Source organism: Ambystoma mexicanum, chromosome 6p, assembly GCF_040938575.1.
Source record: "Ambystoma mexicanum isolate Mex_15411 chromosome 6p, UKY_AmexF1_1, whole genome shotgun sequence".
In the NCBI taxonomy this organism is placed as follows: domain Eukaryota; kingdom Metazoa; phylum Chordata; class Amphibia; order Caudata; family Ambystomatidae; genus Ambystoma; species Ambystoma mexicanum.
In genome coordinates, this window is record NC_090935.1 from 1,444,924,586 (window position 1) to 1,444,932,729 (window position 8,144).

An 8,144-nucleotide genomic window follows, 5' to 3' on the forward strand; every position below is an offset into this window, starting at 1 on the left:
ACCCTCCTTTGCTCTCACATCCCTATGAAGCAACTTAAACACATCCACAAATTCCCCTGCCTGAATCTTATCCTTAGTCGCTGTCATCAAGTGTGCTCCCAAAGGTTTTGTGATGCCCATGTATGGTAGCTTTTTCTCCTTGCCCTTCACCTCAACCTCTTTTTCTTTTGAAACTTGTACCCCGAGCGCCACTGGCTCAATCACCTTGTCTGGCTGGACCTCCACCGAGCAATTTTTCCTTTCTCCCACCAAGGCTCCAATAGCCTGTACACCAATCTCCCTCCTTACCCCTTGCAAACCTGACCCTTCACTTCTTGCCCCCGTTCTCGTGTCCCCCTCTGCCATGCAGTTGACCAGTCCCCTTCCCGCTCACCTCTTTCCGCCCTGCCATCGTCCGTCTGCAGCCTGGCCTCCACTCCGATGCTCCACATCTCCTTCCTTACTGGGCTCCTGCTGCGAGGATAAAACATGTCAGCAGTCTCACCCAGCCAATTATTCACCTGGACCTTGTGTCCCCCAACCCCCTTGTTCCTGTCTTTCACAATCCCACCTATGGCCCCTTCTCGCCCTCCTCCTCCTCCTTATCAACCTATAACCTTCATCCTCCCACTGCCCCACATATTCTTCCATCCCTTTATCATTACCCATGAAATACCATTGCTGTTGCGAGCACATGCTCGGGACGTGTAGATCCTCCTCTTGTGAGCCGGGGCGTCCACCCCGCCACTCCTCCGACGTCTTCTCGGCAGGGCCACAGAAACCCCTTCCTGATCCTCTTCTCACTTCTCTTCTCTCGGGCGAGGCGTCCTGTCCTCCACCCTGTGTTCTACCTCGCTGGGGGCCAGGCTGTGCCCTCTAGACTGTCCTCGCGCAGTTGGAGGATGGGCCGTTCCTAAACCCTCTCCATATTCATCCTCTGCAACGGCCTGGGCTGCTCTGTGCCCTCCGCCCGAAATCCTCATATCCTGGGGGGCCGTTGCGCCCCTCCCTAACATCACTAATTGATGGGGACCGCTCTCTCCTCCTCCCACCTGCACTCTTCTGCAGGTATTTCCCACCCTTGCCCCTGTGCCCTGTCACCACTCTCTGAACCCCGTCACCTACACCTTCGTGCCCCACCTGACCTACACCTTTCTGGACACACCTAACTTCCCCTTCATCCACCTGTTCATTATCCCCCAAAACCCTTTCTAACCCCTCTCCCAACTGAACTCCCCCCTAGACGCTCTCCTGTCAATCTCCCTCCTCATCTTCCTGCCCCTGGATTCCCAGACCTCTCCTCTGCCTGCCGCTGGGCTACAAGCCACCACTGCCGCGAGTGCCCCATCTGCCGCTGCTCTCCGTTGCGGGCTTCCTCCTCTGTCCTCCCCTTCACCTGTAACCTCACCCACAGCCCCCTCAAGCTGGGCTTTCAATGCCCTACTTATGATCTCCAATGCTTCCCTGAGGGCCTTGGCATCCACCAATCCCTTCTCCCTGACCCACCATGGCGAACCCAAATCAATATAGCAGAGCGCAAAAATATGCCCCTTGCTGCTCTACCCTAAGAGCACTGGCCCCTGAGCCAAAGCCTGCCCGAGGACAATACGCGTGGAGGGGCCAGGGGGGTCACAACCACAGGTATACCCCAAATACACAACAGATAATAATAAATCTACTAAGGAACATATTTAAACTTTTATATTCCTAATATTATAATAAAAGATACCCACTATTTTTTTATTTTTTGAAATTACGACACCAGCTGGAAAAAATGCCCAAAAAGAAAAATTGTCCTTTAGAAAAAACCTGCCCCCACAAAAAATTGAAGTTAAAGCCAAAACTAGGGGGCGCCACTATTCCTACAACAGATTAACATAAAAACACTACTGCCCTCTGGCAGCGCACTGAAAGCACTGCACTGCCGTGACCCTCCAATGCAGGCTGCCTTTCCCTGGGCAGGAGCAGCAAAAGCAGAAGCAGGCCCTTTAACAAAACAGTCCCGCCCCACAGAGCAGATGCCTAGGAACACGCCGCGGGGCCCGCGCAATGCCCAACGATACTCCCGCTGCTAAGAAAGCCCTCTACAATCAGCTCGCACCCGGAGGAAACGTGCTAACAAATGGGGGCACGATGCACAATCCCAGGCGAACGAAGCCTGAACACGATGACAACAAACTCCGGGTCTGGGCACCCACCTCCTGACCGAGGAAAACCCCAAGTGGCTGCTACCACGAGACGTAAGGGTGGGGGGGGTACCTTATGTACGGGTCCCCCGGCTATACCAAACAAAAAGTTCCTATTTTATTTTATTTTTTTTAAAAATGTATCTAACTGCCTGCCTGACCCTCTGAAACTTACTAAACTGACCTCCTCACCTCCGCCACACAACTAACTGGCCCCGACGCAGGGAAGGCTCGGAAGCAGGCGACCTGGACTGCAGTCAAACGCACGTGCCATCCATCACCTGCTCCAGAACCTTCCCTGCCCCCTTAAGTACCCCGGTGAGCGCTCTATGCGCAGGCCAGCTCGCTGGCCTGTGCAGCGCCAAAAACCACCCCGGGGGGGAAACGCTTCCCGGGCCCCCCCTTCTCACCAAAAAAGTCACTACTAATGTCACAAGGGAAGTGAAATAACTTGTGTCGTATTGATGAATGTAGGGACGTCATTTAGGGGTCGCACCTGCGACTCCTGAGGTGTCCCTTACCCCTGTGATCTTCCTTGCTACCCCTAAAAATAAAAAATATCTTTTTTTTTCTTCTTAAATTGAGCATCCTGGGCTACGGCCAGCAGCATGTGGCTTTTTGTTTCTGGAGTGGCTGGTTTTCTGATAGCTATAGCTGGTAAGATAGCTCAGTGGGTTGAGATCTTTCAGCTGCAAAGTGTGTGTGATCTGCAGGTTGCAGGATCGACTCCCGGAAAAGTCAACTCAGCCTTTCACCCTGCTGAGGTTCATAAATAAGTACCAACACACGATGGGTAATATTATATGTATGTTTGTTCTATATGAAGTGCTTAAGCGTAAGTGCTATATAATAACACCTAATTTTCGTTTGGCCTTGGACGTCTGCTTGCATTCACAGTCATTTGGTAATATGGGCCTATACGCGCTGATATTAATGATACATATGGTGATCCATTCTTGTATAAATGTATATCACTTTACAGTGTTTTGTCAAGGGGTGAAAGGTCATGTTCCATCGCTTCCCGTGATGTCACTTTGCAGTGGGGTCAAATAACATCACTTCCTGTGATGTCATCAGAGGTCAAGGGTCATGTGATGTCACGTCCGCTACCCCTGGCATTTTGGTGAAATGACGTCCCTGATGAATTTGGAACAAAATTGAACAAACATTAAGTGAAATGACTTGTGTTGATGATATGAATGAAGAATATATTAAATAAAGTGTGTAAACTGTATGAAAAACACTAAGAAGTGTGTACATGATTTGGGAACCTGTGGGGACACCTGAACTTCAAGTGCAAAGGCTCACATAGGGAGAAAAAAAACATCTTGCATCTCTGCATTTCCTCCAGGATAAATGTTAGCAAATATGACTGCAGAGTTTGAGGCTAAAATGGAGAGAGTCTCAGAGCAAATCTTCGTTAAACTGGACAAGAATTACACGGACAGAGCTTTGATACATATTTCCAGACTCGCCAACGGCTACTATCGAAATTCTCAAAATGTATGCAGTCGTTTTTTGTGGAGTAAATGCAGGTACTGACCGAAGATATCAGCCAGAATGGTGGCAACCTCTTTAGTAAAACCACACGCCGGGTACTCAAAGATTGAAAAAAAAGCCATGCAGAGCAACATCAAATATTAGGTGTCACACAGATGAGCCATAAAAGACTTGCCGGCAAGCTGGCTGAGCGGAAAGGGTCCCCCCGGGGAGTAAGATGCCATAATGGCAGGCTCACCAGACATGCTGCTTATATCATCAACTCGAGATGCAGAGGCACAAGCCATGATTTACCATCATCAGGTAACCAGTGCAGAGCAGTTGAATATTAGCACCAAACCCGCAGACTTTGGATGTTATTTTGCATTAATGTATTTATTTGCTCAGCTTCTCAAAGAGAAAACTGGGTGATGCATACACTGCATAGAAAAATGGTGCATAGAACATTTCCTGTTCTTGGTAAAAAAAAAAAATTAAGAATGTGCGGAGACGAGGTTGTCCCCAAAGACTTAAAAAAAATTATCCATCAGTACATATATAGTAGTCCACGGAGTGATCAGGATTTACTTGATCTTGCAGTGCCGAGGTGGCCGTGAGAACTGCTGAGCTGGAGGAGGTGGGTTTTGAGGCCATTTTGAAGTTGCTCATGTTCAAAGCCAACGTTAGGAAGAGAGGGGTGTTTCAGTAGAGCAGTGCCAGGTCGGGAAATTGTCTTTAATAGGGTGACATAGGACACTTTGGAGATGGTAAGGCAGTGTTTGGTCTGGGGTGGAGAAGGCTACGGGGTTCAGTACAAGTGTAAGGAACCTGGAGCAAGACCTTGTACACCGTGAACCACCCTGCCTGATATCTGTAGGGGAGGTGTGAACCACCCTGCCTGATATCTCTAGGGGAGGTGTGAACCACCCTGCCTGTATCGGTAGGGGAGGTGTGAACCACTCTGCCTGATATCTGTAGGGGAGGTGTGAACCACCCTGCCTGATATCTCTAGGGGAGGTGTGAACCACCCTGCCTGTATCGGTAGGGGAGGTGTGAACCACTCTGCCTGATATCTGTAGGGGAGGTGTGAACCACCCTGCCTGATATCTGTAAGGGAGGTGTGAACCACCCTGCCTGTATCTGTAGGGGAGGTGTGAACCACCCTGCCTGTATCTGTAGGGGAGGTGTGAACCACCCTGCCTGTATCTTTAGGGGCGGTCTGAACCACCCTGCCTGATATGTGTAGGGGCGGTGTGAACCACCCTGCCTGATATCTGTAGGGGAGGTGTGAACCACCCTGCCTGTATCTTTAGGGAAGGTGTGAACCACCCTGCCTGATATCTGTAGGGGCGGTCTGAACCACCCTGCCTGATATGTGTAGGGGCGGTGTGAACCACCCTGCCTGATATATGTAGGGGAGGTGTGAACCACCCTGCCTGATATCTCTAGGGGAGGTGTGAACCACCTGCCTGTATCTGGAAGAGAGGTGTGAACCACCCTGCCTGATATCTGAAGGGGCAGTGTGAACCACCCTGCCTGTATCGTAGGGGAAGTGTGAACCACTCTGCCTGATATCTGTAGGGGAGATGTGAACCACCCTGCCTGATATCCGTAGGGGAGGTGTGAACCACCCTGCCTGTATCTGTAGGGGAGGTGTGAACCACCCTGCCTGTATCTTTAGGGAAGGTGTGAACCACCTTGCCTGATATCTGTAGGGGTGGTGTGAACCACTTTGCCTGATATCTGTAGGGGCGGTCTGAACCACCCTGCCTGATATCTGTAGGGGCGGTTTGAACCACTCTGCCTGTATCGGTAAGGGAGGTGTGAACCACCCTGCCTGATATCTGAAGGGGCGGTGTGAACCACCCTGCCTGTATCGGTAGGGGAGGTGTGAACCACTCTGCCTGATATCTGTAGGGGAAGTGTGAACCACCCTGCCTGTATCCGTAGGGGAGGTGTGAACCACCCTGCCTGTATCTTTAGGGAAGGTGTGAACCACCCTGCCTGATATCTGTAGGGGCGGTGTGAACCACTCTGCCTGATATCTGTAGGGACGGTGTGAACCACCCTGCCTGTATCTGTGGGGGAGGTGTGAACCACCCTGCCTGTATCTCCAGGTGAGGTGTGAACCACCCTGCCTGATATCTGTTGGGGAGGTGGAAGATGGCAAAGTTAAAGAGCTTTTGAAGGGGCTTGAAAGATTAGAGAGGTAGTCCAAGGGGGTCATTGGAATAGGAGTCCATCTGGTGAAGGACCATTGTGCTTGTTAGTTTCTTTGCTCAGTAGAAGGTGAGATTGTGCCTAGCATACTGTTGTGATGTCTAATTGCCCACCACGGTATCGATTCACTGTTTAAAACCGGGACCTTAGACTCGTAGATATTTAAGGCAGGCAAAGATAACCAGGCCTACCCTATCTTCCTGTTTTCTGTCTGCCACTGCAACAAAACCTCTAGCTCTGTCGTTGCTCTTAAACGATGATCACTCCCATGTGTCTGTTTAATTCCCTTTCACATTCTGACAGCAATTTCCTTCAAAGGTTTGATGCACACTTTTACTATGTTTTTTCCAGATTATCGTTATATTACTATTACTGAGACTCCCCTTACAATTACAATCACACGAGGAATTCTTCTAGATTGTTCTAGATTTGAACGTTTGCTGAAATGTTCTCATACTCTGTTTTTATATTTTCCTTGTGGGTCTAATTGTCTCTCTGAACCCTCCCCCTTTCTTCCAAACTGTACAGATTTGATTGTGTTCACCTGCCTTCCAATGCAGGAAACGCACCGCGTTGATAGCTCTGCACTTCACTGTCTGTAATCTGTATCCTTCCGGGAGATGTAGCACCGGAAATGATGTAAGCATTGGGAACATGACTTTCTGATTTCCTCTCCGTATGCACCCCGGCCAATCCCCTGCCTCTTCGCATTGCCCTGTCTCACTTAGGCGATATGTTGATGTCTTTGGGCAGAATTATCACACATGGACTGAACCATTGCTCTGTTTGGTTCAACAGGATTTTGTACCCCAAATAGACCCCAGCCGCGTGAGGTTTACACAGGGCTTCCCACCTTCTGCACAGGTAAGACTAAAAGAAACAGACTCACAATAGTTTAAACAAAACTGATTTTTAAAAAACACCATCATTCCACCTCGGGAACCCATCCCACCACAAGCCAAACAAACTCGTTTCAGCTTCACTAACACCGCAAAAGACTTAGTACTCACTCGTTAAAAAAAAGATGAAATGAACCCTCCCCTGTAACCTTTGTGACAGCCCACAAGGACATGTACTCCCACCACCAACCTCATCAACTGCACCCCCCAATCGAGCCTAATGCCCCTTCTAATTCTCTGAGCTCAAACGACTTGAAAAACTATTGCCATGCTGCTGGACGTCCTGGCACTCTAAATCCCTCACCACTTTGCAACTTGAGGAACACATAGAGGGTAGTTTTACTGAGGGCAGAGGCGTGGACGGGTTGTGATTTGCTGGTGGAGGCAAGCACTGCGCCAATAAATTATGATCCGTACCTTTTCCACCGACACTGCGAGTGGAAAGTCTACCCTCGCCTCTTTAACCAGCTGAATGCAGCAAAAATACCTACATTTCTGGAGATGACCTTGCTCTCAATATGGAATGACCTAGGAGACAGAGGATACATCAGAATGCTTGTGAGGCTCCATCTCTCCACTGCCACAACACTTTCACCCATCAGCTACAACATGCTGTCAGACTCTCCACTAGGACCCCAGGAGACTTATCCTCAGGAGGCCCCCGTATAAAGTGGAGACCCCCAAAGATCTCCCTCCTCATTGTTTATTTTTAACATCTGCATGAAACTCCTTATGGATCTACAGTTCCTCTGATTGAGAGACGGTCCACAAGGCACAGTCCACCAATACCAGGGGAAGAAGGCAGCACTTGGGCATGAGTCCATTGATCACTAGATGGGTCAAACCAATGGCCGAACTGGCTACTCATGTCTTTGTTCCTTACCACATGCCGCCCTCCCGACTGTGGAGAAATACTACCTGTCAGATTTAGGCTCTGAACCCTGATAGCTGGAATGAGAATTTCCGCATGAACTCAGAGATATGAGCGCTAGTTTCCAATAAATTTAAACATAATTTTGTTAATCCTGCATGAAAACCACACACTGGCGGTAGGTTCCTGTTGTATCCAGCCTGGAGGTATGTATGTGGGTGGTTCCGGAACCAGGCGGAACACCATAGTTGTAGAAGAGGAGTGTTTATTAGTCACAGCAGTTACAGGTCCGTAAGGCACAAGCAGGGGACTCCATTATATGTAACACCCACAGGACGTTCCATCTCTCATCTCACCAACGAACACTCCTGCAACACTCTCCTCCACACAGATGTCATCACACACACACACACACCGACATTCGACGTTCATTCATCTCACACCAACATCCGACATGCACTCGGCAGGGTGGAGAAGCCAAGGCACTACACACCTCTGAACAAAAGGAAG